This window comes from Paroedura picta, chromosome 14, assembly GCF_049243985.1.
Source record: "Paroedura picta isolate Pp20150507F chromosome 14, Ppicta_v3.0, whole genome shotgun sequence".
Taxonomy (NCBI): domain Eukaryota; kingdom Metazoa; phylum Chordata; class Lepidosauria; order Squamata; family Gekkonidae; genus Paroedura; species Paroedura picta.
Genome location: NC_135382.1, coordinates 36,066,102 through 36,093,013, shown reverse-complemented (window position 1 = coordinate 36,093,013; position 26,912 = coordinate 36,066,102). Strand labels below are relative to the sequence as shown.

Here is a 26,912-nt window from a genome sequence, read left to right as displayed (position 1 = left end):
GAGAGGAAAGGGAAGGCAACTGTAAGCCACTTTGAGACTCCTTCGGGTAGAGAAAAGCAGCATATAAGAGCCAACTCTTCTTCAGTAATCTCAGGGCTCTCTCAGCCTCACCCACCTCAAGGTTTCTGTTGTGGGGAGAGGAAAGGAAAGGTGACTGTAAGCTGCTTTGAGACTCCTTCCGGTAGAGAAAAGTGGCATAGAAGAACTGACTGAGGCCACGCAGCTAAGCGCCTGGATCGAATCCGTCTACGCTAGGATTTATGCGGCGAAGTCCATGTGCCCCATCTCAATAATCTGTTTCGCTTCAAAACATAATTAGCTGATCTGCCAAGTAAACATGCTGTCATGACAGACAGCAGGCCAACTGAACACCCTTCCTTCCCTCAGCCGCGGAATATCTGTTGAACGCAGAACCAGTAAAAACATTTGGAGTCCTTTGGCAATGTTCTAATTCAGTGCGCACATCACTCTGCCTTCTGTTCTGGTAAGGCTCTTGTCCGCGACGTAGCCTCAAGCGCCACTAGATGGCAGTGGCGTGAAGGGAATTGATCACGCCAAATGAAGATTTTCCCCACATTTTTTTCCATCAGGGACCAACATTATGCTTTCCAGAACATGGTGCTCTGTTGACTTGGAATCCATAGATACCTTAAAACCCGTGGCTTGCTGGAGATGCTTGCAAAAACCCTGCTCCGGTTGCTTTCTCGCCGTGTCAGCCGATACATGTTTTAACCTTTCTCATTCCCCAACAGTAAGGAAGGAAAATTGAACCCGGGGCATCCATCTTAATAAAGCCGGAGTGCATTGGCCACCTGAAAGCTCATTCCTCGAAATGCACATCCCTTCGGTTGATGCTTTTATATTCACAGTAGAGAGGTGGTGTGTAGCTATGTCATTGGTCCGGATGACTGCTCTTCCATTGAAACCTGGGATTTAAACTTATTTTGGTTCCTCTGAATCATGCCCTTTGTGTGTTAACAAACCCCAATGTTCAAATCGATGTTGCTGATTACTGTGGGACATGCATAAAACAATCCATCCACCTGTCCATTTATCCTTCCACCCACCCACCCACCAATCCACCCACTGACCCATCCATTCACCCACTCTTCAACCAACAAACCAACCCCCCCCCACATCTTCATTCACACATTTCTCTCTAAATCCTGGTGTAACCTGAATGTTTGCACAGGTGTTCATCAGCAGGAACAGATCCGTTCATGAGAGAATCAGTGGGGAGGAATGGTCAGGGTCTACGATCCATACCAAACTCTATGGTTAAGCTATAGAGCTTTGAGAGAATCCTAGAGTGGCACACCAGTGTGATGATGCCGCCTCTGGCTCTGGCTGAAAGGGATATTGCTGCTTTGGCTTAACACCAGTAAGGAATGTCTCTACCTCCAACTCAGGACTAACCTAAGTTTGGCTCAGCATAATACCGGGTCAAGTTTATCAAGGCACACAAAATTCAGGGGTCCGTGTAGACCCAACCCAAACACTATAGAAAGAGTCAATCACTTATCTAACGTGCTGTTGACCAAACGGGGCTGCCAGTCTTCAGACGGGTCCTCCTCTTCTTGTAGTCTCCAGATGTGACCTGGAGATACTCCCAGAATGTCAGTGATCAGTCCCCCCAGGGAAAATGGCTGCTCTTGAGGGTGGAGTCTATGGCATTAAGCCCTGACCTGGGTAACCCAGGCAAACCCAATCCCATCGAATGTTGGAAGCTAAGCAGGGCTGACCTTGGCTAGTATTTGGATGGGAGACCACCAAGGAACACAAGGGGTCGTGATGTGGAAGCAGGGAATGGCAAACAATCTCCGAACATCTCTTGCCTGCCAAAGAATCCTTGGATCTCCTGACTAGTTGTTATTCCTGAAGGTCTCCAGGCCCCACCTGGAGGTTGGCAACCCAGCTGCCCACACATGGAGGAGGAGTCGGGGGATCAGACCCGGCCCTTGAGATGAAAACTTCACCATGTTGGATCCCAAGATCGAGAAGGGAGTGGGGGGGGCAGCACCCAGGAAGGACACAGTGCAGACGTGCATACAAGCGCCTGTCGTATTCCTGGGTGCAACGGGCTTTGTCCCTAGTAATAGTAATAATAATTAATAATAATATGCCCAGCTGAGGCCTCTTCCCAGCCCCTGCCTTCCTGGGCTCCCCCCCCCAAAGCTCCTGGAATTTCCCAAACTGGAGCTGGCAACTGTACCTCCCGTGTGATTTCGATATTATCTGCGTAGCCCTCTTCTTTCATGCCCCCTTGATAAGGAATTAAAGAATGGCATTCATTAGTTGCCTTGACTTCAACCCAGCTAGGAGATTCACAGGTTATTTCTTTTAAACAGCCTTACACACACACACACACACACACACACACATACACACATATAAACAGTTTGTGGATTGGCTCAACCTAGGATGCCAGTAAATCAGAAACGGTGTGTACGTACACACACACACACACACACACAATTTAAGCAAGAAAGGCCAGAGTGAAAAGACTATTTTTAAAAGCTGGCTCTCTCCTCTCAACCTGTAAAAACGAGAGTTTGATTCCCTCCTTGCCATTAGAAACATAGAGCAAAGGTGCCCCCCCTCCCTTTTACAAAAATCAATTTTAATTTAAATGCATTACTCTCTTCTGCTGCAGTTGGAAAACTAATTACTTCTAAATGCGCAATAATATAGTATGGCTAGACTATATCATTAAGAAGCTAAAAATTCCTCGTATGAAATAGATTTATACCACAGAGGAGGGAGGGGGGGGAAAAAAAACCCTGATGACTTATTCATAAGTATTTTTAAAGCACAGTTAGAGATCTCTCTCAAAGCTACTCACCTTCAAAAGCAAAGGTATGTTTCCAAGCATAATAAAAGTAAGAAAATAGAGAAAAGTGGACGAAAGTGTGGGGGGGGGGAGTGGAAACAGCTCCTGGTGTGCAAACTTTACTTCGGAGAAGATATTCAGACACTTGCTATCTTCTTCTGCCGTAGATCAGATCATGCACACCAGTAACCCTCTTTGGCTGAGGCAGACTGGGAGTCTATCCATCTCTCTCTCTCTCCATTAAAAATGGAGATGTCAGGGATTGAACCTGAGACTTTCTGCCTGGAAAGTGGATGTAGGGTTGCCGGGTCAACTGGTGGGGGATGGGGGGGACTTATGAAGAGTATGAGAAAGCACAGGCCTCGTTGCAGGTGTCACGCCAGAAGTGACATCATCACACTGGTGACATCTGGGTAACACTGTTATCTGGGCAAAACCTCTATGGTAAAGCCAACTTCTACCATAGAGTTTTTGCCTAAATGCCAGAGCGATACCTAGATATTGCTGTTGTGATGATGTCACTTCTTGCCTGTGAAGTAGATGTAAGGTTGCCAGGTCAACCAGCGGGGGATGGGGGGTGCTTATGAAGAGAATGGGGGGATTCAGGAAGCAAATGAGAAAGACTAGGCCTCATTGCTGTTGACACACTGGAAGTGACGTCATCACACTGGTGACATATGGGCCACAGTCTGTTATTTGGGTAAAACCTCTATGGTAAAGCCAGTTTCTACCATAGATTTGTTGCCTAAATACCAGAGAGATACCCAGACATGATGATGTCACTTCCTATGTGATGCTGGCCATGCAACCTAAGCCTTCTCCTTTCTCCCGGTAAGTCCGTCTGTCCCCCCGCCTCATTAGCAGCTAGGGGTAGGACCTGGCAGCAGTGGGCTTCCCCCCACTGATGGGGGGGGGAGGGGGCTGGCAAAAAGTCTACACCAGCAGAGGCATTTCCTTAAAAGAGGAGCTTGATTCATTTGTGTATTAGCTAAATCATTTTGCTGATGGTGTATTTTAAACACTTATTAAAAGTAAAAGATCTTTTTTTCAATGAGGTGTTCAATCATCCAGATGCACATTAGAACTAATAATCGATTGCGGCCCCCCTCCCCGCAATTATATTGGAAAATCATTCTTACACAAGCCAAAACTCTTGTAATTTGGAAGAACGCAAATGGAACCATACATTTTCTGAAGGGGATCAATGAAGAGCATTTTATTAGAAAACATAAATCACGGTTTAATTTCACACCCAATCGGAGGGGAAAGTGATCCCCTCCCCCCACTTTCTCCCCAAAATTGATTGGTGCACCTGCAAAGAGGAACAGCTTTATCTTCTCATTATTACACAATTAATATTCAGCTTTAAGTGTGAATATGATTTTAGTTAACAATGAATGGATGGTTTTTATTGAAGTCTTAATAGACCAAGGAAAACCTGGGCTTCCACCCCGCTAAATGAGGTCAGCAGGAGGGGAAAATATGCATAAAAATGAATAACTTGGTGAAGGATTTTTTTAAGTGATTTTGTGCTCCTGGACCAGATCTTGCATGTAGTGGAATGAAGTGGGAAAGTCTTAAAGTGAAGTGTACTCACTGAGATTCCAAAGCATCATTTTAAAATAACATTTTAAACATACAACCAGTGTTTCTCTACCCCAGATCCTGTCAGATCCTAACAAAGTGGTTATCATTACTGTAGTAATGTGTTTTTTTTGGGGGGGGGGGTTATCAAATTCTGTTGACCCTGTAAGGTTTTCTAGAAAGGAGATGAACAGAGTTGCTTTGCCATTTTACTGACTCTCTTGGTGGTCTCCCATCCAAGTACTGACCAAGGATAACCCTGCTTAGCTTCTGAGATCTGGCAAAATTCAGCTAAGCTGGGCTCTCCAGGTCAGGACTGCATGGGGTTGAGATTTTGAGAAACCCCAAAAGTGGCCCAGTGATGTAGAAAGTAGAGTTGGAAAGTAGAGCTGTGTACACGCCCACATGAAACCCCTCCCCTTCCCACCCCCTCCAGGCCCATCATTGGCCATTGTGGGAGAGGGGTAAACATGACCATATATAGTCATATCACCCAATAAATGTTTAACAAATTTTAAAATATATGAATTAACTCCCATCAATTCCAGAAGCCGTTCTAGGGCCGCCAAGAAACTCCAAGGTTTCCCAAAACCCTGGTTGAGGAAGCCTAGGCCTATTCTGCACACAATAGATAATGCACTTTCAGTGCACTCTAGAAGTAAATTTTCCTGTTCTGCACAGGAAAGTCCAGTTGCCAAAGAACATTGAAAGTGCATTATCCTATGTGTGCAGAATGGGCCTTAGACTAAGTCACCAGAATGCAGCCCAAGGGTGACCAGTGACCATCCCAAAGAAGAAGGCAAGTCCTTCCTCCTCTTTCACTGATCAGGCTATGAGAACAAAAAAAGGAACGTCTCGTTCTTATTCTGAGTTGCATTATCCTCTTGGCAACAGGAGGGTTACCTATTCAAACACAAGGCGCCAAGGATAATTCATTTTAGCAGATAAGGGATGAAAGGGGGCACACAGCTGGCAATAATCACTCCAAGCAATAATCACATTCCTCTCGAATATGCATATAAACAACATTGGACTGGGGTATGTTTTCTGCTGAAGTTGGTGATTTGATTTAAGGGAATGTGCACGGCGGTCAGGTCTAATCTGAGGTTCACGACAGCAGATTTCAGATTGTATCTCGGGTGAACTTGGTGTAGCATTTAGCGGACAAATGGGTTTATGCGGCGATTTATTGACGTCCGACGGGCCGGTCCTCCTCCCGTGTTAAGAATGCAGAAATGCAGAATGCCTAGAAGAAGTGAAATCTCTCTGAAGATTTCAAAGTCCCCGTGAGTATTCGTACACCTCACCATCGGGTTGTGTCGATCGGAGTTTATCACGAGTGCTACCATTCATGTATTTGCACTGATACGCAAAACCACGGTTGCGTGTGTTACGGATGGTTTTATTTAATGTGCTCACATGCGGCACACTCAGCAGAGCTTTTCTGGCCAGATACAAATGATTTTTTTTTAAAGAAAAAGTCAGACCAATGTGCGGACTTCTAATCTGGTGAGCTGGGTTCGATTCTGCACTCCTCCACATGCAGCCAGCTGGGTGACCTTGGGCTTGCCATGGCACTGATAAAGCTGTTTGGACTGAGCAGGAATATCAGGGCTCTCTCAGCCTCACCCACCCCACAGGGTGTCTGTTGTGGGGAGAGGCATATTGTAAGCCGCTTTGAGACTCCTTCAGGTAGAGAAAAGTGGCATATAAGAACCAAGTCTTCTTCTTCTTCAAGGCCAACGACAGGGCTTCAGGGTTGAGACCTTCCCCTGATGCTGCCTCCCAGGCCCTTGATGCAGAGGCTTAATGTCTCTGAATGTGGAGGTTCCCCTCAGCCTCCCCAGCTAGTTGCCAGATTTACCCTCCCTGAATCGATCTAACCCGCTTTTAAAGCTGTTCATTCCTATGGTTTTCATTACGTCCTCTGGCAGCCAATTCCACATTTTCCTATTGACAGAGTGAATCAGTTTCCGCACAGTGAAAAGGAGCCGTTTCAATGCTGCCTGGCATTCTGTAAACCCAAGCATTGTGCATCTTCTCTTTTGACTAATAGTATGAAATTAATCTTAGACATGGAGTTAATTGGAATGAGTGAATAGAGGGAACAAATGGTCGCATCGAAAGCAGGCACGGACCCTAATGAGGCTCATTAAATAATTTAATAAATGAACACCATTATTCAATCAAGGATTGCAGAATGGATTCCTTCTGAATTGATTGTCCTGCTGGTGAAAGGTACCAGGCACCCTGAATTATTATGCTCATTCATTGCCGGTACTTTTTGCCACTAATAATTATTTCCTATTAACATCTCTCATGGGGATTGCAATGAACCTTATATGATCATAGGCACTGGGTTCCAGGAAAGGCTGTTGCAAGGTAGATATCGCAGATGTGAAGGCCTATGGACAGCTGTGGGCTTCCCTACCTGAGCAATTACCTGGGAATGACTTCCGTTGTCTGACCTTGAAAGGTGCAGTCTGGTCTACCTATCAACTTTGAAAAGCATCTTCCCCTTCTTCCAAGGAACTCAGGGTGTCTAACCAGACCAGAAACTGAACTTTTAAAGGACCATGTCCATCAAGCTCAGGGACCACCAAAGTTTTTGAGCCTGTGGAGTTCTGACAGAGAGCAGTAGGCACAACCATACCCAGTATCAAGGGTATACAAATTTAGTGGGATGCAGAACTGCAGGAGAGTTCTGGAATATAATTTCTAGCATTCTCTTTAAAAGCAGCCTGGCCCAATTTTTTACCGTTGAGAATCTCCTGAAACATTCCTCAGGCTTTGAGAAACGCCAGAAGTGGCACGACCATGCAGAATATAGTTGGGAAGCAAAGCTGTGGACACGCCCACCCAGGGCCCCTCCCTTCCTACCCCCTCCAGGCCCATCATTGGCCATTTTCAGAGAGGCGGGGCAGGTCAATATGACCACATATGCCATATCACAAGATAAATGTTTAACAATTAAAAATATTTTGAAATAATTAACACGTACCCATTTATTAAACCCTTCCAGGGCCGTCAGGAAACCCCAAGGTTTCTCTCAGCTCCACCTACCTCTTAGGAAGGGAAAGATGAAAATAAGCCCCTCCTTCTGGTAGTGAAAAGCGGGGCATAAAAAAAACAGCTCTTCTGAATGAATGAGCAGGACGGGGGCCAGGTGCCACTCTCGGCCCTTGGATCGATTCCCTCTAGAGCAGGGGTAGTCAAACTGCGGCCCTCCAGATGTCCATGGACTACAATTCACAGAAGCATTCGCTGGCAGGGGCTTCTGGGAATTGTAGTCCATGGACATCTGGAGGGCCGCAGTTTGACTACCCCTGCTCTAGACCCTCCTCATGCCACCCAAACCCAGTCCAAAGATCATAAGAAAGGAAACCAGCCCCCGGGGGAGAGATCACCACCCAAATAATTTTGTCTACCAGTCCCTGGCTGTGGTGGCCTTGAAAAGGTTTGGGTAGGATGGGTGTCGGAGAGCCCGATAATGTGGCCAGGCCTGACAAGCCCCCCGGTGGGCATGGGGGACCCCCCACTTCCAGGTTCTATTGCCAAGATGATTGTTTTTAACGCAGCCTCATGCATTCTTCCTGGAAGTGACAAATGGTAGCTCTAGGAATTGCCGGAAACTCTCTGCCCCTTCCACAGTCCTCCAGGAGACATCCCTACTCTGTTGCCTGTCAATTTCCCAGTTGCTGCAACTCTTTAAAAACGATCATCGTTTCCTATTATAGTCTCTGGGCTCTGAATTCTCCTGCCAGTGACTGACGAGGCTTCCTCCCCGAAAAGTTCTCGCCTGGCCTTTCATTGGGAACCACGTCCAGATGACACCTCCGTGTGAAACGACAATAGCGGAAGCCTTTCCACACTGGACTACAGAGACCAGACTATGATCCAAATCATCGTGCATTTAGGGCACAGTCTCCCTATGCCAAAACAATTTCAGCTAAATGGTAGGCAGAGTGGAATCCATCGAATTATCATTTGGAAGCCATTACCGCCTGAATTAGCGAATGCCAAAATGATTTTAATGTTCATTTATGATCTCCTCATTAGAATGCTATTAACATACCATTATTGTTTGAGGTTACAATGACCTATCCATTTCAATCCCGCTTTTTCGAGATGAGATACTCCAGCTTCGCAACAAGCCTCTTTGGGAGAGGTTGCCGTTTTAAGAAAACGAGAACAAATAACTCTGCCTTGCCAGCGTGTGGCTTGAGTCGCTATGTATCCTGATCTCATACTTGAAACAACATATGGGGATTATTAAATACAATAGCCAGTGTTATAAATGCTCCTTTATAGCAGGGGTAGTCAAACTGCGGCCCTCCAGCTGTCCATGGACTACAATTCCCAGGACCCCCTGCCAGCGAATGCTGGCAGGGGCTCCTGGGAATTATAGTCCATGGACAGCTGGAGGGCCGCAGTTTGACCACCTCTGCTTTATAGGGATTGCCAGGGTGGTGCAGCGGTTAAGACTAGCTCCTGGGAGATCCGAGTTCCAATCCCTACTTCGGCCAAGGAAGCTTGCTAAGTGACCTTGGGATGGTCACGTTATTTCAGCCTAAACTACCTCACAGGGTTGTTGTGACAAGGAAACGGAGGAGAGAAGAGTCAGTTAAGCCACTTTGGGTAGACAGAGTTAAAATGCATACAAAGACAAGGAAACAACAATTAGAACATTGGTCCAGAGAGGGAATGCTGAGGGAAGGACAAGGAACTTCTACACGCATTGGCAGAAAGGCGACAGAAAGGGTCGGACGAACCTGCAAGAGCGTTGGTGCTATGGCCTACAAGGCTCTCTCCCAGGCTGCCACCTGGCTAATCTCAGAAGACAGGAGGGCCTCTGGAGATGATCGCAAGTAGCCATCAGAACAGAAGAGAAGCCATGTTGGCCCATCCAGTCCAACACTTTGTGCCACACAGTGGCCAAAACCCAGGTGCCACCAGGAGGTCCACCACTGGGGCCAAAACTCCAGAAGCCCTCTGACTGTTCCCCCCCAAGCACCTAGAAGACATCCCTGCCTCAGACATAGGAACAGAAGAGAAGCCATGTTGGATCAGGCCAGTGACCCCTCCAGTCCAACGCTCTGTAAAAGCCACTGATCGACTTCTATGCCTTATGTTTATCCCGTCCCCTCTTGAAGCTGTCTATGTAGCCACCACTACTTCCTGCAGCAGTGAATTCCACGTGTTAATTACTCTTTGGGCAAAGAATTACTTCCTTCGATCTGTTCTAAGACTTCCCTTGAGTGCCCACAAATTCTTGTATTGTGAGAAAGGGGGAAATACCTCTTTCCCTTCTCTATCCCATGTATTATGCCATCCCTCAGTCATCATTCCTCCATGCTAAAGAGTCCAGCAGGTTCATAAGGGGATAGGCTGTCCGTCAGGTATACTGGCCCAAAACCATACGTATAGGGCTTTAAAGGTCGAGACCATCACCTTGAATTGGGCTTTGAATCAAACAGGTTTCCCATCTCACTGGCTCACCAAGTCTCTTAGGCAGAGGTATTTCCCATCCCCTACATCACTGGTCCTTTTAACTGGAGGTACCTTGAATTGAACCCGGGACCTTCTGGATGCCAAACCGAGGGTCTTCCACTGAGCCACAGCCCCTGACTTCAGCGGACTTAGGAGGGTGTAACTCTGTCAAGCAGTGCACTCCTGGCATCCCATCGATTTTCGATTTGCATCGATTATGGAACTTTGATGGCTTGTCACGACTTCAGAATCTGGAAGCAGCCGAAGCGGGGACATGAATTTTCCCAAATAAATAAATCCTGCAGTTGGAGGTGGTGGTGGGGGGAATGCAAGAACTACGCACCACATTGTGTTATACTTGGATGTGATCCGAAGCACAGCTAAAATTAAACTGGTACCAGCATAACACCCACTGCCACCCACCCGTGGATAAACAGAATGGGAATGTTTGAGCAATAAATTGCCTCTGCATTTGGCCATTAAAGTAACTCCACATAAATAAACCTCCGAGTCAAACACGGCTGCATCTTGTTTTCGAGAGAGTGTATTTAAACAACACGACAACAACATTAACTTAAATCGGGCTGGGTATTTTTTTTTTTTTGGGTGGGGAGGGGGAGAGAGAAATGAAATCAGTAATGCATTTAAATGTTTTCTTCCAAACATTCTTTCAAATCAGTACAAATTACTGTATGTGACACGCGATTTCTTGATCCTCAGCTGCCATGACAACAGGATACGGGGGAAATGGATTTCCATAACAATTACTGCCAATGTTTAGCATCACTGCTAGGGTTTTTTCCCCACCTTCTCAGAAAGCTGCCAGAACCCACAAGAAAATAGCATCGTTTTCTAAAGCTTCAAAGGTGCTTTTGTTAGAATAATTGGAGGAAAATTGTGCCCCCCAAAGAAGGGGGGGACAGCCCTAAAAGCTAGCAAAATACAAGGAAATACAGAAGAGGCAGGGTTTTTTTTTTTGTCAGCACGGGATCTTGGATTATGCAAAGTTTGCTCGTATATTTTGTTTGATAGCTTTTGAGGCCTGGCTCCTCTGAAGCTACTCTTATCGCTGGCTCAAGTTGAAGATCATTTACTACTCAGTAACCTGGCAGGTCACCATATGTTTCATACAAATATGTATCTGAACTGCTGGGAGCAGTTTGTTCTTTATGGAATCCTGGCAGATCATGAAATGCTTTGAAGGCATTTCAGCTTTTTGCCACACTGTCAGGACAAAATCAGGGTTCTGGACATCCATATTCGGCTTGCTGTTTACTTACCCACGGAGAGTAAGCCCCTGCCATGGGGCTCAATCCCCCGCCCTAAAGAAATTAAAGACAAGAGAAAAAATGGCCTCCATAGCCTCATTCCAGTATAGTATCACACATGTCCCTATGACCTTTACCATAGAGATTAAGGGAAATTCCTAGAGTGTCACCTGGAAGTGACATCACACCCTCCCCAAGTTCCACCCCCAAATCTCCCAGCCTTTGTCCTGACAGCGCTAAGATCCTTCCTCAGTCAGTACCAACAGGGTTAGGTATCCAGAAAAACTTGCTGTTTCACTGTTTCTAGGACAGGCCCCCTTTTTGCAGGGGGAGCCAATGAATGAGCCCCCAACTGTGGCAGCCCCTGATGTCAGCCCTCTTTGTAGACTCAGAGCCACAGTTCAGCATAGGCAGTTCCCAACTGCATCGTGAGATCCCTTCCCGTCTCCTAGCCAATAAGAGTAGTTGTATCTGTGAGTGATAGTCCAGGAAAGAGGGCGGCTTTGTAAGCAGTCCCTTTCAAGGCTACCACTGAAGGGACTAACGTAAATGAATCTCGTGATATTATTGGGATATTGGAATAACATAGCAGAGTTTTACCCATTCATAAATGCATGATGTTGAGGGCTGGAATCTCCCACAAAGTATATTGCAAAAGGTAAAATCGTACATTGATTCAAGTCATCCAGTTCACGTAGCAGATGAAAAGAGAGAGAGAGAAGCTGAATCTTAACAGTCCTGCCCTTCCCACAAGAGGCAAGCTTGTCCGGCTTCATGTATGTGGAAGGATGAGGGGGCTAGCTCTACAAGAGATGTCTGTCTCCATGGGAGGCCACGTGGAACGAGTGAGAGGGCAAAGGGAGAGAGGAGGGTTTAGAAGACAGCTCCCAGGTTAAGACAAAGAGGAGCATCCCATTCAAGGAGATGAACACCTAGACTCCCGTAGAGTCCTCCCTCCCAATATTCAGGTATGCTGAGATGCTCATTCCAACACATATTGGCAGCACACCAGGCATAACTCCCCAGAAAACCATGTTCCAGGCTCATTTTCCATTCCGGAGCAAAAAGCAAATGCATGTACTCATTTTTTTTTTAAACCTCTTTAAAACTTAATGAAAGCAGAAGCAGACACCGAAAATAGCATTTCTGAAAAACTATTAGAAATAATGAAAGGAGAACGTGAACTTTGAACATTCCTGGTTGAAGACTCTTAAAAAAAACACACACAAAGCAAACTGTGAACATTCAAAGGTAGAAGAAGGTAGGGAAAGAACAGTGACAGAAAGGACTGCTTGGAAAACCATAGGATGAGAAAACCATAGGATAGAACCAAAGGATAGAACCAAAACCAAAGAGCCTCCAGGACGTGTTCAGAAAAGTTAGAGAGCTCTTGTGGTGTACTGGTTAAGAGAGCAGCCCCTAATCTGGAGAACTGGGTTTGAATCCCCACTCCTCCTTTACATGCAGTCAGCTGGGTGACCTTGGACCGTTCCCAGTTTTTGCTGAGCTCTCAGTCCCACCTACCTCACAGGGCATCTCTTGTGGGGAGAGGGAGGGTAGGCAATTGTCAGCTGCTTCAAGACACATGAGACCTGCTGGGTTACCTTGGGCCATTCCCAGTTCTTTCAGAGTTCTCTCAGTCCCACCTACCTCACAGGGTGTCTGTTGTGAGGGGAGGAAAGACAGGTGATGGTAAAGAGCTTTGAGACTCCTCCAGGTAGTAAAAAGCAGGGTACACCCCCCAAGCTTTCCCTCTTCTTCATTCTCTGAGACCCTTCAAAGTTGTTGATGGTAGAGTAGATAATCCAAGTTAGATAGGCCAATTTAGCAGAAGACAACTTGGTGTGATGGCCAGAGACAAGAGCTAGCTTGGTGTAGAGTTTAAGAGTGGTGTCTTCTAATACAGCTCTGGAAGGGTTCCCAAATGGGTTGGAGTTAATATGTATGTATGTATGTATGTATGTATGTATGTATGTATGTATGTATGTATGTATGTATGTATGTGTGTATGTGTGTATGTGTGTATGTGTGTATGTGTGTATGTGTATGTGTATGTATATGTATATGTATATGTATATGTATATGTATATATAGTCATGTCAATCCACCCTCCCCCTCCCAAAATAGCCAATGACGTGCCAGGAAGGGATGGAAAGGGGAGGGGCCCAGGTGGGTGTGTCCACAGCTATGTATCCCAACCATATTCTGCATGATAGCGCCACTTCTGGGATTTCTTGAAGTCTGAAGAATGTTTCAAGGATTTCTCAATGGTAAAAGAGTTGAGAAAGGTTCGTCTAGATTGTTGAGTGCTTTCACTTCTCATACAATGTCCTAAAATGTCAGGACTGGGGGAAGTCATATTTGTCCATTTCATCATCATCATCATCATCATCATCCTCATCATCATCAAAAAACAATAGGGCCAAATGCCCTAAAAGCAGGATTTTTTCACTGGCCGTCTTCAAGCAAAGGTTGGATGCACACTTTTCTTGGATGCTTTAGGATGCTCTGGGCTGATCCTGCGTTGAGCAGGGGGTTGGACTAGATGGCCTGTGTGGCCCCTTCCAACTCTATGATTCTATGACTCTATGATTTTCCTAGGAAGCTGCCCCCCACCCTGTGGGGTTTACCCAGCGTTAACTGCGGCATCATTACCGCAAGCCTGCTGGGGGATTATCACCCAGTGAGGCATTTCCTCGCGTTCACATTCGCTCACGAAGCCAGCATGACTGGGTTAAATTATTGCAGTTTATGCTCGTTTTGCCAAGTGTTTAATCTGATCGCGGTGTAATTTGCCTCATAAAACAAAAGCCAAGATAATCGGAAGTCGGAGAGGGAGAAAAGCATCTCGCCTTGAATGACGCTTCGGGTTAGGGTGTTCGAGGAATGGAAACAATGCAAACCGTTTTAGAACACCCCCTTCGTCAAACTTCTGTGCTGATGGTGCAATACCCCAAAAAGAAGAAGATTGTAACATAATCACCCCTCTTTTTTTTAAGGCAGATTTTCCAGAATGGAGGGAGGGAGGGGAGTGGGAGGGAGGATGGCAATGAGGAAAGGGGAGTTCCCAAATGACTAAAAATGGTGGGTGCAGGGGAAAACCCAGTTGCACGCATTTCTGCATTGGGCAGCCCCGAATTAGACCCCGTTAGATCCTGCTTGATAAGACCAAATCTAGTTTTCGGGGGGTGCCGTTGCTGTGGGGCAAGTGAGAGGACAACCCAGATCTGTGCTGGAAGAAACAGATTTCAGTGCAGAAATGGCCATCAAAGTCGACCCTTTAAAAATGCAAATCTGAACAATATCACTAGTGCGGAAAGTGTTTTCGCTTACCCTACCTCTAAGCGTTGTTATGCAAGCAAAATAGGGGTAGGAAGGACTGTCAGTTCCCCCCTGCACACAAACACACCCTGAGATCCTTGATGGAAGGCCAGGATAAAACTAGATAGATGAAAAGGGGAGAGAACAGGACATTGAGTCCCTGCCGTGATATGAGAAGGGCCACGGAAACGCAACGGGAGCCTTTCGAACCAAGAGGTACTTTAACCAACCTCACCCAAGCTGCTGCTTTCAATCTTTTCTTCTGCAGGCTTCAATTTGTTGGGCAGAACCCAGGCTAATATTTTGCAGAGAGAGAAACAATGAGAAGAGGCAGCAGTATCTGGCCTCCTATTCGATTGGCTTTTCCACTTCAGCAAGCTGCATTAAATCCAAGAGAGATGGAGAAAAGTTCTGTCCCTGGCGAACGGTCATGGGAACTAAACCTTTTCTGATTGGTTCTGCTTACAGCACAGTGAGTCAAAAAGACTTGCTGGGAGTCGAGGAAAGCAAGCATCGCTGTGGAAACCGCCTTTAAAGAACAGCTATGGTTTTTTTTTTAATTATAGAGCTTGTAGGAAGCCTCCATGGCAGCTTTTAGGGCAGGGGTAGTCAACCTGTGGTCCTCCAGATGTTCATGGACTACAATTCCCCTGAGCCCCTGCCAGCGAATGCTGGCAGGGGCTCATGGGAATTGTAGTCTATGAACATCTGGAGGACCACAGGTTGACTACCCCTGCTTTAGGGGACTGGAAGAATGGAAGAAAGCTGTGATGGGAAAGGTATGCATGAGCTAAGTTTCCAGAACGTGTTGGGTCAGATATACATATTTGAATCTATGAGCTTTTATCTCTAGGGCTCCTGGGCCTCTCACCATCCATCCATCCACCCACCCACCCACCCACCCACCCACCCATCCATCCACCCACCCATCCACCCACCCACCCACCCATTCACCCATCCATCCACCCATCCATCCATCCATCCATCCATCCATCCATCCATCCATCCATCCCAATGATAAAACCCCACAATAAAATGTTAAGGCAATACCCCTTAAAATCATCCCCTCCCAGGCGGTATATTATTCATGACATACATACAAGCTTCCTTTTAGCATTGTCACATAGATTCCAGGGTGCTCGGGACCATTTTCTACTTCCTCACTGCTCACGGATACAAACTGCGCTATAACAGTGTTGCCCAGGTTTTGTACAACAGCGATGAAAATCCACAGGATGATTTGTGCTAAATAACTATGAGAGATATTTCAGAGTCATTCCTTGTTTGCCTTGGACTGTATGTCTACCTTCTTTTTCCATGTTCTAGCCAGTATATTATTGTATTTCAGGCTGTTTTAAATGGGTGATTTTAAACGTTTGTGCTTCGTTCTCTTATGCTAGCCTATGACCGTGATAAAGTTCTGGCTGTCGGTGACAAGATGTCATAGTCCCATTGTATACGGCACCGGTCAGACCACACCTGGAGTACTGTGTGCAGTTCTGGAGGCCTCACTTCAAGAAGGACGTAGATAAAATTGAAAGGGTACAGAGGAGAGCGACAAAGATGATCTGGGGCCAAGGGACCAAGCCCTATGAAGATAGGTTGAGGGACTTGAGCCTGGAGAAAAGGAGGTTGAGAGGGGACATGATAGCCCTCTTTAAGTGTTTGAAAGGTTGTCACTTGGAGGAGAGCAGGATGCTGTTCCCATTGGCTGCAGAGGAAAGGACGTGCAGTAATGGGTTTAAACTACAAGTACAACGATATAGGCTAATCAGGAAAAAAAATTCACAGTCAGAGTAGTTCAGCAGTGGAATAGGCTGCCTAAGGAGGTGGTGAGCTCCCCCTCCCTGGCAGTCTTCAAGCAAAGGTTGGATGCACACTTTTCTTGGATGCTTTAGGATGCTTAGGGCTGATCCTGCGTTGAGCAGGGGGTTGGACTAGATGGCCTGTATGGCCCCTTCCAACTTTATGATTCTCTATGATTCTATGATTCTGTCCAGTGCGTTGGGCGGGATACACTTCCGCATGTCCATTCCTGCCCTCCCCCCGGTTACAGCTCTACCACTGGGCATGCCCAGCTGAGCGTTCTCATTTCCAGCTTGCGAAATATTCTGCCTCCGAGAACTGTCTTAAACAATTTCATAAGTCGGTATTTTTATGTAACGGATAGCCGTGGTAGACAGAGCTCTCGCTGGGGACGCTAAAAAGGTGGCTGAGGCAAAAAAATAATAATAATAAATACGTTTCTTTGCTATCAGATTCGGTGGAAGGTATATTGCAGTCTGTAGACATAAGTAATTTTCCCCTGGCTCTCTTGTTCCATAATGACGGAGATTTTTCTTTTCGAAAAGGGCACGCTTTCTGTTTTCGAGCTGCGGGCATGGTAATAAAAACAAGCCAAGGATGGCTGGGAGCTGCCAGCAAGCTCTGCTCTCAGCACAGACGACCCTGGCTGTTTTGTTTCGTTTTCAATTCTAAACACCAAATCTTCATTTTCCAAAGATTTCTGCCCCCCCCCCTTTGTTGTTTGCATACTGGAATCCCAGAAGACCATTTCTGGCTTAGTCACGAGACCACAAACACCCAGTGGGATTTTTTAAAGACAATTTTCTTTAGACTGGTCCCTATTGGGAGTTAATATAGCATAGTTATAGCATAGTTATAGCATAGCATAGCATAGCATAGTTACTGAATCCCAGATGCGTGGTCTCACTTGCAGTAAAGGAAACAAGGATATTGCAACAGGGCGAAACTTACTTTTATTGGTGTAGGTTCAGTTCGCACTCATGTTTGCGGGAGCAAGGAGGGAGCGAAGCTTGATCTAAAGAATATTATTCCGTATCGAAAATGACCAGCTAATCTGGGAGCTGCTTAGGGTTTCCATTGGGCAGAAAGGTAGCATGTAAATAAATAAATAGAACCAAGTCCAGTGGTACGTTTAAGACCAACAAAGTATAATTCGGAGGGTAAGTTTTACGGTGCTTCTTCAGAATTAAACTTCATTGGTCTTAAAGTCAGTCAAGAAAGGATGACAAGTTCAGTTTTCAATCGATGTAGAAACCAAGGAAGGATTTGGACAGGAAGAACCAAAAACGACCCCTAAAATGGTTTGCTGAATGTTATGGAGAGTCAAAGAGGGAACGTATTTCGCAGGACAGTTTCTTTCCCTGTTTCATTTGTTTTCATGTGGAGCTATGACTCCGTGGTAGAGCATCTGCTTGTCACGCTAGAAGGCCCCAGGTTCAATTCCCAGCATCTCTAGTGATCAGATATAGCAGTAGGTGATGTGAAAGTCCTTAGTCTGAGAACCTGGAGAGCTACAGCTGGCCTGAGTAGACAATGCTGATTTGATGGGCCAATTCGTTCCATGACATTTCGTTCACACCTCGCCTAATCTCATCAGATCTCAAAAGGTCTGGTGATCTCAAAAGCTCTTGGATGGAAGACCACCAAGGTAGTCCGAGGCTGTTGGCCAGAGGCAGGCAATGGCAGACCACCTCTGAACGTGTCTTGCCTTGAAAACCCCATTAAGGATCACCATGAGTCAGCTGCTCCTCCACATGTAGCCAGCTGCGTGAGCTTGGGCTAGTCACAGTCCTGAAAGAGCTGTTCTCACAGAGCTCTTTCAGCCCCACCTACCTCACAGGGTGTCTGTTGTTGGGAGAGGAAGGGAAGGTGATTGTCAGCCGCTTGGAGACTCCTTCTGGTAGTGAAAAGCGGGGTATAAAATCCAACTCTTCTTCTATTTGTGGGAGATTTTTAAAAAAAATGTAAGCGAGAATTCAAAAATGCTTGCCCTCCTTTGTCATTCCAAGCAGCCCAATCCGCAGCCAGTCCCATGTTTGTAATCCCCCCCCCCCAGTTAAACAAGCTAAAAGACAGCCTCAAAGTGTCTGCTCACAGCATTGTCCGAGTTGCCCCAGGATGGATCAATGGATGTGTGCACAAAGGGACACACAAATGACTTTTCCAGCTGGGCTTGACATCTTTGTAGATAAAAATTGAGATTTTGTATTTCCAACTTTGTCCCTCCCCACCCTCTCCCTTTTTTCTAGGGGGGGAAAGAATGCTCCACAATTCTGAAAAAAATGATGAATGTTTTTGGAGGCAAATCCATCACCGGTCACTGGAGGGAGGAAATGTCAGGAAAAGTTATGGTTTGTTAGTTTTTACCTCCTGACATTATACAAAGAAGGTAATTGAAGTACAACAAATGCCATGTATCACCTTACCTGTGCCGTGCCTCTCATGTTGCTTTCCTCCCCGTCTATTTATTCAGTGATATGACAAGATGAATATGTCCTGCAGCACCTTGGGAAATATTAACAGACCAGGCATCCTTCTTGCGTAGAGACTTTATCAACAGTGACCAGCCCTTTCATCCTCCAGCCTGGGTGGATTCCCACAAGGAGCAAGGGGGCCTTTGGCTTTTCCTTTCCCCGTGTTTCAGAGTCACGCATGATATCTCAGGCCTGCTGTTTTTGGAGCCTGGAATAGGGTAGCCAGCCTCTAGGTGGTAGCTAACCATCTCCTGGGATTACAACCCATCTCCAGACAACAGAGATCAGTTCACCTAGGTCGGGCGTGGCCGAACTGTAGTTCTCTCGTTGTCCCTAGACTACAGTTCCCATGAGCCCCTGCTGTACTGGCAAGGACTCATGGGAACTGTAGTCCATGGACACCTGGAGAGGCATAGTTTGTCCACCCCTGGCCTAGAGCAAATTCGATTCTATAACATTATAACCCAGGGGTAGTCAACCTGTGGTCCTCCAGATGTTCATGGACTACAAATCCCATAAGCCCCTGCCAGCGTTTGCTGGAAGGGGCTCATGGGAATTGTAGTCCATGAACATCTGGAGGACCACAGGTTTGACTACCCCTGTTATAACCCATCAAAGCCCCTCCCCTCCCCAAACCCTGCCCTCCTCAGGCTCCATTCCAAAATCTCCAGGTGTTTTCCAAACAAGGTGTTTCCCAACCCTAGGGTAATAGGGATGCGCCATTGCTGAGTAAGCAGAAGGTCCCAGGTTCAATCCCCAGTATCTCCAGTTCAAAGGATTAGGTCGGTGATGGGAAAGTTCTAGGCTTGGGAATGAGATATCTGAACAACTGTAATAAAGTTTGATTGATTGAACTGAAAGGCCGTCTTCTTATCTGCTTTAGGTTAGCCACCTTCGGGGTCCCTGGATGTCTTCTGCTTCCTGGTCCAGATGAGCAAGATTCATTCCCCTGGAGAAAATGGCTGCTTTGGAGGGGGGAGTCTACACTACGGCACTGATTTTATTCTGGACCTGGAGGGGAAAATGGCCTCTTCTAGCCCTGGCTGGAGAGGCGAGTTAAGCAGAGGACACACGTTCTCTCCGCCAATACAAACACCAGAGCCAATTTCGGTTCTTGCATTCATCTCTTGCCCCTCTTAAGCCATTTGGACAGAGCACAGGGCTTCTTCTAGCATTGCAGACCACCTCCCCTTAAAGGAGAACGGCAGGAAGGGTTTCATAAAGTTACACTGCTCCCTAAGCAGAACGCTACTTAAGTCTGGCCTATGATATACGACCCCGGGTACGCATGGCTGAGGTTTTGCGCGCTGATTCTATTGAGTTGGCATTTTTAGTCGGGACGTGTGCATTTCTTTTGCTTTCCTGCAGTTTGCCGGGGATTTAATGGGCCCTTCCTGACTGACTAAAATGGCTGCAGGATTCAGGAGCATCTGTCAGAAGATGATTATGTTGTAATTCTTTAGAGAGTCCTGAGCGTGCAGTTTTTAAGACACTGCACATGTGTGTTTGTGTGGGGGTGTGTGTGTGTGGGAGGGGGCTTTGACGACAACAACACAGCTGAGAGAACAGTCATTTTGGGTTTTTTCTAAATCAAGCCCCCCCCCCCCTCGATGACGTTAAAATACAGAGCTGAATTCTGTCCTTTTGGGTTGTCCTGGGATAGACAGTGTGGGGCTCTGGATAGAGCCCTAGATTTGCCATTCTCCATGGGAGCCAGGGGAGGCCAAAAGGTTTATGGGGGACTCTGGTAACTGTACCGGAGAAATACCCTTTTCCCCGAATAGGATGCCATGAATTGCTCGACCCAACAACAAAAAGCAAAAAGAAATCATGTAAAAGCAAAAAGCAATCATGTAATCTGTTCCTTTTGGGGAAGGGGTCCCTGAATTAATGCATTCAAAGGAGAGGGGGACCCGAAAGTTCATGCTTCTCTTGGTTTAATTTAATTTTAATGTCTTTAAATTAAATTAATTTCATAGTCTTTTGAAAAGTTTTTTTTCCGGTATGTCGGAATGTTCAAGTTGTCCTGGCGTTCAACAATAAATGATTTTCTGCCTATCTGTTCAACTTGTGCTCTGTCCTTGTTTGACGGAGGGGGGGGGGCTTTGAGGAGAGCTCCTAAAAGGCTGTGGGCCCCAAAAAGGTTGAGAATGGCTGGCCTAGATGATTAGTGGGGAGGTTCAAACCCCTGCTTGTACAGCATTTTTTAAAAAGAGGGCCATGAAAAAACAAGAAAACGATTGCATTTTTCATTTGCTTATCGCTGGTCAAAATGAGTTGACCAGGCACAATTGTAGTTGCACCTCGTGACTTTATAACTTCACCCTGAAGGGCTGTGGTGAAACAGGCAAGGGGCCAGTGACCTATTGAAGATTCATGCTGATAAAAAAGGCCCATGTACAAAAAATCCTACTTTTGAAGCAGTCTAGTTTGCTTTTCGAAGCCACACAAGCCCGGCTTGCCCAGAGTGCTGGAGGACCCAGGCTAGTCTGGTCCGTTCTCAGAAATGAATCAGGGTCAGCCCTGGTTCATACTTGGTTGTGAAACCCCTAAGGAAGCCATCCCTAAAAGTCTCTTGGCTTGAAAACTTGGGTGGCAACCAACACACAGTAGTTTATTAGACCATTTGTATGGAGACATTAACCGCCATTAACCAGGGGCCGATCAAAGCACAGATGATAAACCGTGGTTTCTAATGGCGGAAGTCATTCTTGGGTATTTGTTTCTTTAGAGAGTTTCTTTGCTGGCTCTTTAGACCGGCAATGGCAGTGGGGAAACCATTGGGGGGGGGGGGATGGCAAAGAGCCAGGCACGCAGTTTGCAAAAAGCCTTTTCGTTTGTTTCCCCCTAACAAAGAAAGACCTGTGTCCATTTAATCACAGCATTGAGTGGTTTATCTTTTTTGTTGTTGTTGTTGTTTTACAGACAAGTCTATAGATCCTGAGGTTAAAAGGGAATCTATTTGAGGCAGCCACTTTTCAAGACTTAGTGGATCGAAAAATTGAAGCCATTCGGAAAGGCCTGTGTGCGTGGGGCTCTAATGATGTTTTCAGACAATGGCAGAAATGCATTTCCTGAAACCCAGCTAGGTCCAGGGAGGAAGGGGGAAGATCTCAACACAGAATTCTCTGACACGGAAACTTCGGTCATCTGGTTGTGGAAGGTGAGGCAGAGAGAGCCCTGATATTACTGAAGAAGAAGAGTTGGTTCTTAGATGCCGCTTTTCTCTACCCAAAGGAGTCTCAAAGCGGCTTACAGTCGCCTTCCCTTTCCTCTCCCCAGAACAGACACCCTGTGAGGGAGGTGGGCCTGAGAGGACCCTGATATTACTGAAGAAGAAGAGTTGGTTCTTATATGCCACTTTTCTCTACCCGTACTCTTAAGCCATGAGACACGCTCCTCCTCCGAGGTCTTACCAGAAATATATTATGTGGAATAGATTTTTTAGTCTATTAAATTTTCACCAGATTAAGCGAGAAGAAGAGTTGAGTTTTATACCCTGCTTTTCACTACCTGGAGGAGTCCCAAAGCAACTTACACTCACCTTCCCTTCCTTTCCTCACAACAGATACACAGAGAGAGAGAGAGAGCTCTGACAGAACTGCTGTGTAAGAAGAGCTTTAAAAGAACTGTGACTAGCCCAGGGTCACCCAGTTGGTTGCATGTGGAGGAGCAAAGAATCAAACCCGGCTCGCCAGATTAGAAGCCGCTGCTCTTAACCACAACATGACAATAGGTACCTTGGGGGGTAAGTATCTCAGAGCTCTCTCAGCCCCACCTACCTTGCAAAGTGTTTGTTGTGCGGAGAGGAAGGAAAGCCGATTTTTAGTCACTTTGAGACGCATGAGGCCTGCTGGTGACATGAGGTTAGTCACAGTTCTCTCAGGACTCTCTCAGACTGCCTCAGGATTTCCTCATAAGGGAAAGGCAGGGAAGGAGACTGAAAGTTGTTTTGAGAATGGTGGGATACCCAAACCAGCTTTTCTTCTTCTAAAGCCACCATTTGGGGAATTGCATCTCTGTATCCACGCCAGCAAACACCGGCTGGAGCTCTTCGTGTCCCCCCCTCCTCTTAAAATCCCACTGTTCCCCAGCAGGTGGCAGCTTGATCAAATCTGTGTGCCTTTAGCCCCCCCCCCCCCCCCGCTCCCAAAAGTTTTAAATATTTATCCCAATTCAATACAGCCTTGCTCATCAAATCACATCCTTAGCGCTCAGACCGAACATGGGTATGGAATTAACTAGCAATTCCGATTCTCTTGCTGCACGATTAACGAGGAATGGATGATAATAGGACTTGACTTGAAATCCCCAAACCAAGGGAATTTAACAAGAGTGAAGCCTTTATTGTGTTCCTTTTTTTTTTTTTTTTTGGTCTTAAAAGCCTTGAAAACAAGGCCATGTCGTAAAGCACAGTGTTGAAACCCTGCTGAAAGGTGGCCCGTTCCGCACACGTTGGATAATGCACTTTCAATGTGCTGTTGCAGTTGTGTTTTCCTGAGCAAATCAGGGAAATCTACTTCTAAATTGCGTTGAATGAGCATTATCCAACACGTGCGAGATGGATCTTTGTGGCAAGTTCCCTTGACCGCACTCACAATACCATGCAGGATTAGATCCGTTGGCATGGGTGGTGTTTTCCACCTGTGCTTGCATATGCTCAGCTGCAACATTTATCACATTAGCTCTCCATCCAGCTGGGCTACGGGTGGTTCTTAACGAATCAGGGTGCGTTCTTGTGTCCGTTTCTGCACTCCGGGATCCAACGTTTGTGACTTACACCAAGGTGACAAGCTCTCTACCATCTTGCAAGAGTTTAGCTGTTGTTCCCTCTTCTCAGGGAATCTTGGGAATTGTAGTTCAAGATGGGAGAACTACAGTTCTGAGGGAGTTCTTGGGAAGGTTTAGGAAGAGATTTAAAGAGGTATAAAACCAATACAGTTGTGAAGTGTGGCTTAGGTGTGAGGGGAGTGGAAAGTGGAAAATGCCCATGGCTTTGCTTGCAAGATGGAATCTCTGCACTGAATTTTAATTCGACCATTCCTCCGGTGAGCCCAGGGTGTAGACATTATTCAGCCTCCCTCCAGTTTGCCTTCACAACAGCCCTGTGAGGTAGGTTACACTGAGAGAGGCCGGTTCAAGGTTAGGGCAGAATGAGCCCGTGAACACATGATGCTTCCTTAAATGGAATTAGTCAATTAAGATCAGTGTTGTCTACTCAGACCGGCAATCTCTGTCCATGACCTTCCACATCATCTTTTACCTGATCTTTTAAACTGGAGATACCTTCTGCATGCCAAGCAGATATTCTACCACTGAGCCATGGGCCCCTTGTGTAGACTGGCAGCAGCTCCCCTAGGTCTCAAGCAGATCTACTGGCTGGGCTTTTTTAAAAACTGGAGATGGTTGGGGATTGAACCTGGGACCTTCTGCATGACAAGCAGATGCTCTACTGCAGAGCCATGGCCCCCTCACATAGACCACAGCACTGAGAAAGCTGTTCTGACCGAACAGTACACTTAGGGCTCTCTCAGCCTCATCTCCTTGACAGGGAGAGGAAAGGGAAGGTGAATGTAAGCCACTTTGAGCCTCCTTTGGGTAGAGAAAAGTGGCATATAAGAACCAATTCTTCTTCTTCAGTAATATCAGGGCTCTCTCAGCCCCACCTCCCTCACAGGGTGTCTGTTGTGGGGAGAGGAAAGGGAAGGTGACTGTAAGCCACTTTGAGACTCCTTCAGGTAGAGAAAAGCAGCATATAAAAACCAACTCTTCTTCTTCTTCTTCTTCCTCACAAATAGCTGGTTCCATGCTGGCTGTGGCATTTAACGCCTTTGTCTCAGCCTCGCTGAGTTTCCTCCTCAGCCTCCTGCCGGCTTCCCTGCTCCCCATTTGCAGCTCTTTGCTTGCATATCTACGCTGCAGAATAATATGATCAGGTACAAACTTGACACACCGCGTAATCTGTAATATGCTAACATTTCTGTATCATGTTAGTATTGCATTAGGCTAATATGACACTAATGCAAAATGACAGGGGAAAAATGACTAATACAATCAAACTTCCATAGAGTACTTTAGGGCTGCCATAAGTGTCCATTTCAATTCGGCTGAAGCCCTGCTTGAGATCTGCCTGGGAGCGCTGTTGGAATGCAGAAGGATTAGAAAGGTGGACCTCTTGTTCCTCAAGCAGGGCTGCTCTAGCCAGGGGCTGGGACACGTGACTTCTTTGTGGAGGGGCAAGGTGACAGAGGGGGAACAAGCATGGTCCCCATAAGCCCCACAGGCTTTCCCCCATGATAATCCTGATCACAAGCACGGCTCATGCATGCAATATATTTGCGGCGGGTGGGGTGGGGTGGGGTGGGGTGGGGGTGGAATATTGAGATCTCTAACACCAATATTGAGATCTCTAACACCGAGATCATGGTTAGATGTATTGTACTGGTGCCACCCTCTTCTGAACATTATTCTCTCCACCAGGCTGAACTAAGATCAGAATTGTGACCACCGCCGCTATATGTTATGTGATATGTTATATGTAACTTTTAATTGGGGTTTTTATGGGGATTTTATTGTGTTTTAACTATTTATGTTGTAAACCGCCCTGAGACCTATTGGGAGAAGGGCGGTCTAAAAATTAAATAATAATAATAATAATAATAATAATAATAATAATAATAATAATAATAACAACAACAACAACAACAACAACTGAGGCCGAGGGAAAGCGGGGTCAAATGCATTGGCCCCACTTCCTGGTTCTGACAACAACAACAATAATATTATATGTATAGCCCGCCCTTCCCGGTTGGCTCAGGATGGGCAACAACAGGAATCCATGCAAACTGACATTACATTAATAAACTTCATGACAGTTTTTAACATTTAAATCCAGTGATATGATATTCATAAACCGCCCTATAGGGAGGCCCAATTTGGTTGGGCAGTTGGTGGTTTTTTTAAATCTTTTGTTTTGTAGGTGGAGAGTCCAGCATTTCCTCGGTCTTAATCTTTTCCGGGTTCAGCCATAGGCCCGGCGGAACAGCTCTGAGTCTCAAGCTTTCCGGATCTGTTTATGGTCTTGGACGGCCCCGATCTCCTCAAGAAGAGCGTTCCGCCAGGTTGGAGCCAGAACTAAGCAGGCCCTGGCTCTGGTTGAGGACAGTTTTATTTCTTTTGGGATCCTGAGCAGCTGGTCTTAGTGCTCTTTGGGGGGTATAGTGGAAGCATATGCTGACCACATGCATTCACCTGAATATGAGCACAATGCCAGCCTTGGTACATACATCCCAACATTGCCTGGGCAAACACTGGGGGATTTTGCAGGGGTAAGGTGGTGCCTTTGTAGGGTAGAGTTGGCAGAGGAATTGGGTGTCACTCCTAGGGACCATAGAGACAAGGGGAGATTCCTAGAGCGTCACTATGGGAGGGGGCATTCTTTTCTCCTGCTCCGCAGTTTCTTCAGGATGGAAGACTGGGCCAGGCAATTGGGAAGCCTAGTACTGATGCATACCAAATGGGTCATCTCATCCTAGCTTGTCTTGTCAGGCTGGGTTTTTGTTTCCTTGTTTGGTCGTTTGCTGAAACATCAGGGATTTAAACTACCTTACCACGGCCGCACAGCTCAGAAAACCCACTCGTTGGAGGGGGAGCGGGGATAAATCCATACTAAATGAATCAATGTTTCAGATTCATCTCCAATGAAAGGATCTCAAGTAGACGGTACTGGGAAAGACCTCTCTATGTCAAAGATTCGCAATCACCGTAGACCTGTGTTAGCTAGATGGACCACTGCCCCGACTCATTGTAAGTCATGTTCATGCTTCCATATTTGGCAGATCCCCAGAAAAAAATCATCAAAAGGGCTCACTGCGTTTTGCAGACTGCGTATGGAGCATCGGAATCGTAGGGTGCTTCATCTCAGCTGGGCTGCAGTTAGAGAAAGCTTAGCCATGGAATGTTGAGCAACATCCGCCTTGATAAAGGGAAGTGAAAGGTCAGCTTGGCTCGATTCACGCTGGAAGATGGAAGGGGGCACTGTGCTGTTGGCAGAGGGAAAGAGGGTAGTCTAGGAAACAAGGAGGCAGGGAAACGAGAGGACATTTGCCGTTTTGAAGCACACCACCACATGTTTTGTTT

General features: G+C 46.3%; 1 long non-coding RNA gene across 1 annotated transcript in view; it reads left to right on the top strand.

The window, feature by feature from the left end:
- The window catches only part of LOC143823712 (uncharacterized), a 41,162-nt gene extending 20,364 nt beyond the window's left edge, over nt 1-20,798 (top strand). The window contains exon 3 of the long non-coding RNA XR_013226561.1: nt 19,657-20,798. This is a non-coding gene — a long non-coding RNA (uncharacterized LOC143823712). The remainder of the gene's footprint in view (nt 1-19,656) is intronic.
- Nucleotides 20,799-26,912: the final 6,114 nt, after the last annotated feature.